Source organism: Tupaia chinensis, unplaced genomic scaffold (assembly GCF_000334495.1).
Source record: "Tupaia chinensis unplaced genomic scaffold, TupChi_1.0 Scaffold144952_1, whole genome shotgun sequence".
Lineage (NCBI taxonomy): Eukaryota > Metazoa > Chordata > Mammalia > Scandentia > Tupaiidae > Tupaia > Tupaia belangeri.
Genome location: NW_006204812.1, coordinates 891,933 through 897,380, shown reverse-complemented (window position 1 = coordinate 897,380; position 5,448 = coordinate 891,933). Strand labels below are relative to the sequence as shown.

The 5,448-nt window shown below is 46.7% G+C and overlaps 1 protein-coding gene across 1 annotated transcript in view; it reads left to right on the top strand.

Annotated features, from left to right (window-relative positions):
- The window catches only part of KLHL29 (kelch like family member 29), a 355,223-nt gene that overhangs the window by 92,981 nt on the left and 256,794 nt on the right, over nt 1-5,448 (top strand). The window contains exon 2 of the mRNA XM_006167658.3: nt 3,656-3,763. The gene's annotated coding sequence lies outside the window, so the exon portion shown is untranslated. The remainder of the gene's footprint in view (nt 1-3,655; nt 3,764-5,448) is intronic.

The window sequence follows — 5,448 nt, the reverse complement described above, 5'->3', positions numbered from 1 at the left end:
AGTGATGATGAAAGCAGTAGAAAGGAAGAGGTCACTTTGACCAGGGATGTCAAAAATCAAGTCCTGAGACAGTCTTCATCTCGCCTGAAGATAGAACACCATACCTGTCTCTCAATTCGTTCTTGGCTTCATTCCTGAGATTCATTTTCCCAGACCATAATCTGAAAATTTAGGATTTTTACTACGTGAGCTTGGGAACAAAATTATTATTAGAAATCAGTTTCTAGTCATTTAAAATCACTTTAAATGCCATACATCTCATTAGAGTAGAATGTGTTTTGATGCATGGATGTAACTTGTAGGCCTCCTAAGAAGAAAGATAATGAGTCATGGAACTATTAGTCTACCCCATGTGATGGGCGCTATGGACCAGAGATTGATTAAGATAATGTTTACTGTCAGGAAGCCCAGGATCTCACTACAAGGAATGGACGTCGAGTGGGAAAAAAATAAAGCAAGAAACGGAAGATGTGAACAAATAAAATCACTGAGACATAAATTAATGCCAAAGCAGAGAAACTCTCTCATGGAAGGAGTTTCTGGTTAGGATGGGCACCAATGCCATGAAGTAGGTACTACTTCCTGGGGGACTCTGAGTGGGTGCTGGGCAATAACGGGATGGTGATGCTGATGGGGAGGAAGAAGACGAGGAGAAAGAGGAGGAGAATTTATGTAACAGGTCCTTTAGTTTTAAGAATGGGAACCAGATCTACTTCAGATCTGCCTGATTCCAAAGTTCTGCTTTAAGCTTCTGTGGATGTATCGGTTGGGGTCATGAAGGGACATAGATGCATTCAAATATGTCATTCGAAGAGAGTTCAATAGAAGGACTATTCAGGAAGGTATGGGTACCACAATAGTGCTGGACCCAAAGTGGGGAGAATTACTTCCTTTCAACCTAAGGAGGCAAGGGGAGGGAGCTATTACTGCAGCCCCGAGAGAAAGCCACTCTCCCCCAGCTAGAATTGTGACCTTTAGCTAAGGTCATGGGACATGGCAGCCATGAAGACATGGGGGGCTAGGGGTGGGAACAGGGGGTATAGAGGGTCCATATGGGCCGTGTGAGTCTCCCAGGCACAGCGCAGGGCAGAGAGGGTGGGAGGCAGACCTGCAGGAACAAACATAAGGCAAACGTAGGGGGCTCCGTGGATAATGCATCAGTTCACGTCAGGATCTTTGCATTGGCACAGTAAGGAAAAGTCCCACAAGAACTCAGCTTGGCACACAGTTAATTTTTGTCCAAAACCGTTTCTGTTCTTTTTTCTGGAAGTGGCCTCAGGGGACCATAGAGTAGGAAGAGCAAGGCCATTGTCATCGGGATAGGTCATGGACAGCCCTGTGTCTCCTTCCCACTCCTGTCCGTCACCGCTGCTGTCTGGCCCGAGCTGCATTCCTTCAGCACAACCTGGTTGCAACCTGGGATGCAACAGGCCAGAGTTCGTCTCAGAGACTGAGCGTGCCTTCTAGGACTTGGTGGCCAGGATCTTTGGGCTGTCCATTAGTAGCCTTTTTAGTGGCCTGCACGGTCCTCCACAGTCTGGGGACTCACCCCTCTGGTTTCTCCTACTAGAATCTCCACATATAGCCACCATGGCCTCCTTGCAGATCTTGGAACGCATCAATCATGCCCTGCCCAGGGTAGGGTGTTTACATGGGCTCTCCCCTCTGCCTAGAACACGCTGCTCCAGATTCGTGCATGACCCAGTCTGCCTCTCCTTCGAGTACAGACTCCAATGTCAAGTCCTTGTGAGGCTGATCCTGCCCACCGGACTCAAACTGCGTGCTAGGGCCCTAATACGCTTCCCCTTTCCCTCACCCTCTCTTACTACCGTCTCATATAGCATCCAGTTCTCTCTCAGTCACTTCTTAAGGTTATCACTTTCTAGATGTTTGTACCCTCTAGAACATGAGCTTTACGAGGAGAGGGATATTTTTCTGTTTACTCATGTATTCCCAGGGCCTAGAACACAGCCTGACACAGAACAGGCACTCAGTTCATGCTTATTAAATGATTGCATGAATGAGATTCTCAAGAACCTAAACATGGTTTGGTTGCCACCTCCCAGACCTCTCTCTATCAACACATCTCTGCCGAGAACCTTTCCCAGAAGCTCATTGATCTCAGTATCACCGGTATTGCCAATACCTTGTGGCCAAAGTGATCGATACCGCTGCGTGCTTCACATCGGCTCGGTAGAGGAAATGTACTCACGACCTGGGCTCTGTGTCAGAATTAAATGGTGACCTTGGCTTACTTTGCTTCTCCACAGAGGTTATTTCTTAATCGTAAAAGGAATAGTCTATCCTTGGGGAAAATAATATTTTTTGCCACCTTCAGCTTTAAAATGGCTATTTGATATGGCTCACGTGTGTCCCTGTCAGAGGTAGCTGAAAAAGCTTAGGTTGAGAGGATCTGAGAAAGACCCGTGGCGTTGTCGGAGAGAAACTGGCCGTAAGGTGGAATTCGTTTACAATAACTTATTTACTTGTCCAAATCCTTCATATCACATTAAAGCTTTCCCCTGCTACTCAGGATTCTGGAGTGCTAAGAGGAAAAAGGAAAATCAATTGATAATGATATATTCAGCTTAAAAAATATATTGATTCCCAGGTAATGACAGTCGTGTGCTTCTGCAGTAGAGGATGCCATTTCCCGTCGCGAAGATGGCTTTCTCATATATTACATTTGAAGGAGGAAAGTCAGCATAGCCCTGCCTCCCCATAATAGATAGCTTCTTTCTACTAGGTATTAAATCTATATATTTTTAAAGGAATTCCCCCAGGGTACCCATCCTTTGCCTCCTCAAGGTCTTTTGCCCATTGTCTAAAAGAAGTAATGATTTATTTTTGTAATTCTGGAGTTTGTGTCCTTTTCGGCATTAGATTAAAGACTTACACTTACTTTTCCTATCTCTGGCTGGGGTCGCTTCATTCAGATTAAGTGGAAGACAATGCTATTGTTCTTGCTTTTATTCAGTGTTAATAGCAGAATGGTGGTGAAAGGGGAAGGGATCTGGTTTTCTGCCACCCATTTGGCCCCATTACCTGAGTGTGCATGGCAGAGTTTGGACACACCCTGTGTGAGATAGTCCACAGGAGGTCTGGCTGGGCTGTGAAGCCCTTCCTCCAGTCCTCCAGCTCCTGAAGCTCCTGAAGATCTCCAGCATGCATGCTCATACCTGCAAGTTTCAGGTTGACCATGCCGGGTCTCCAAACGAGTGGTCAGCCATGTTGTTTTCAGCACTGCCGTCTGGTACTCTACCATGCATGGCCAGACCAACTTGCCCTGAGGGGATGTGGGGTTGTGGGGGCAGCAGGAGCCAATGGACAGTCCTGAGTGCCATTGTCAGGGCACCTCCGCTGTAGCTCGAGCTTTAGTGCTTGGAGCGTTGGTTCACAGTTCCTAGTACAGGGAATGATGTCTGATATAACTGGGGCCCCTGACCTTTCTCTGGTCAAGGGAAGGCCAGACACCTTCCGTGATAGACCACCAAGATGCTGGGTGCATCTGCAACATCCAAGGCAGAGACTGGCATTGATTTAGGGTGGGGGGTGGGGGGGCTTCTAAAATTCTGGAATTCAAAATGGATCTTTTTGCAAAAAAAAAAAAGTCTTTTCTCCTCCCCAACCTCCCTATTTTCCCCTCTCTTTCCAGACCATCTGGCTTCCTGGTGATGCTCATGCTTTGTTAAGTGTCGGTGGTCATCGAGGTTTTTACATCCTGGGGACTAATCCAGAACTTGCCAGAGACGGGCGGCGCGAGGTAGGTCTCCACTCAGCTCACCTGGAAATAAGTAGGACTTCTGATGTGGCCACAGCCAGCCGTCTTTTCTCATGCTAAGTGTCTGGGGAAAGGAAGGAAAATGTCTTTGGTACCTCTTTGGGTCCCTGAGGTGTTTACCACTGGTATGTGTCATTGGTGGCTGGGGCTTAGCTAAGCCATCTTGGTCTCAATCCCCTGGAGTTAACCTAAGAGAATCACGGTCTTCACGTGCCTGGGTCTTAGGCTCCCCCAGGAAGTTAGATAAGGCGTGGCCAGCATTGAGGTGATCTTCACAGCGCCTCAAAAACCGTAATTCCTCTTTTGTAATTTAACAAATTTAAGTTTTATCATTTAACTTTTTAAAAAATTAAAACATATCTTCAATTATTAAAATGTTATTTGTTCCTTGTAAAAAGACTTTTTTAGGGCCCAACAGGCACTGTAGTTAAAGGCACTGGATTTTCACATGGCCAACTTCAGTTCAGGTCCTAGATCGGTGGCTTGAAATTCCAGGAGTGTGTGCATGTGTGCCCAAAATCCCAAAAGGAGAAGAGAGAAGGGATTTCAGCATGGCCATCCCCCTGAGGGGTGATTTCTCACTTTCCCTCTCTTTGTCTCTGGTGAGCACATGTGCCCTATGGCAAAAATCTCTTAAAAAAAAAAGATTTTATAGATAGTACCTAAAATTATGTAAATGACTTATAATCATATTCCCAGAGATAACCATTTTAAGTGTCTCTTTCCAGGTTTTTTCTTATGCGCATACATAAAGTATGCACACAAGCGTACACACATACGCTCATGCCACGTGTAAAATATAGCGGTGTGTTATTTTGATTCAACAATATGTCAGGCACCTTTTTGTAGCAGTAAATAGAAATCCATATCCTCATTTTTAAAGCCTTTTTATTATATGGCTATAATAGTCAAGATTGACTTAATCCGGTGATATTGGACATGTGGCCTATTTTGACAATTTCACTCTTACAAATAGCACCCTAACAAACATTTGTGTGTGTGTATCCCTGAATAGTGATTTGACTCTTTCCTTGTGTTAAATTTATAGAGCTTGGCCTCACATTTTGATTCTGGGTTCTCAAACTGGGATCAGGCATCCAGGAGCTTGGAGGGGGGTGGGGGCGGGGGATGTGGCCTACCTCCTGAGAGCACTAAAGAATCTGTGCGTTTCTTTTCTTTGACACCCACCCAGGAGGCCAGGAATGTGTCTGCAGGGCAGGAGAACCTGGGGCTGGAGTTGTAGGCACTGGCCTGTTATTTACTGCTGTTCAGGGCAGGGCCTGATGAGGCTGGTTGGAGCCAGGACTGGGCACCTCGATTCAGGGCAGTCAGGTTGAGCTGGCCCAACTTCACACAGCCGTGTAGCACTCAAGCTTTTAGAAGTCTGTGGGCCAAAGCTGTGTCGGCACACATGCGGGGCTAGTGCTGGGTAAGCACAGACTATGCTCTCTGCAACATGTCACCCTGGTGCCCACTGACCCGGAGCCTCCTGGCCAACTTCCCTCTGCAGCGGGAACAGAGCATCAGCCCAATAGGCTTCCAGCTGTGTTCGAATTCTCCACTGGTCAGAGAGCTTTCTCTTTGGACTCCAAGACACTGGGGTTGGGGCTCACCTCCATTCCCAGGACCCTTGCGTGGAGGGAGGAAAATGCAGTCCTAGGATCCCA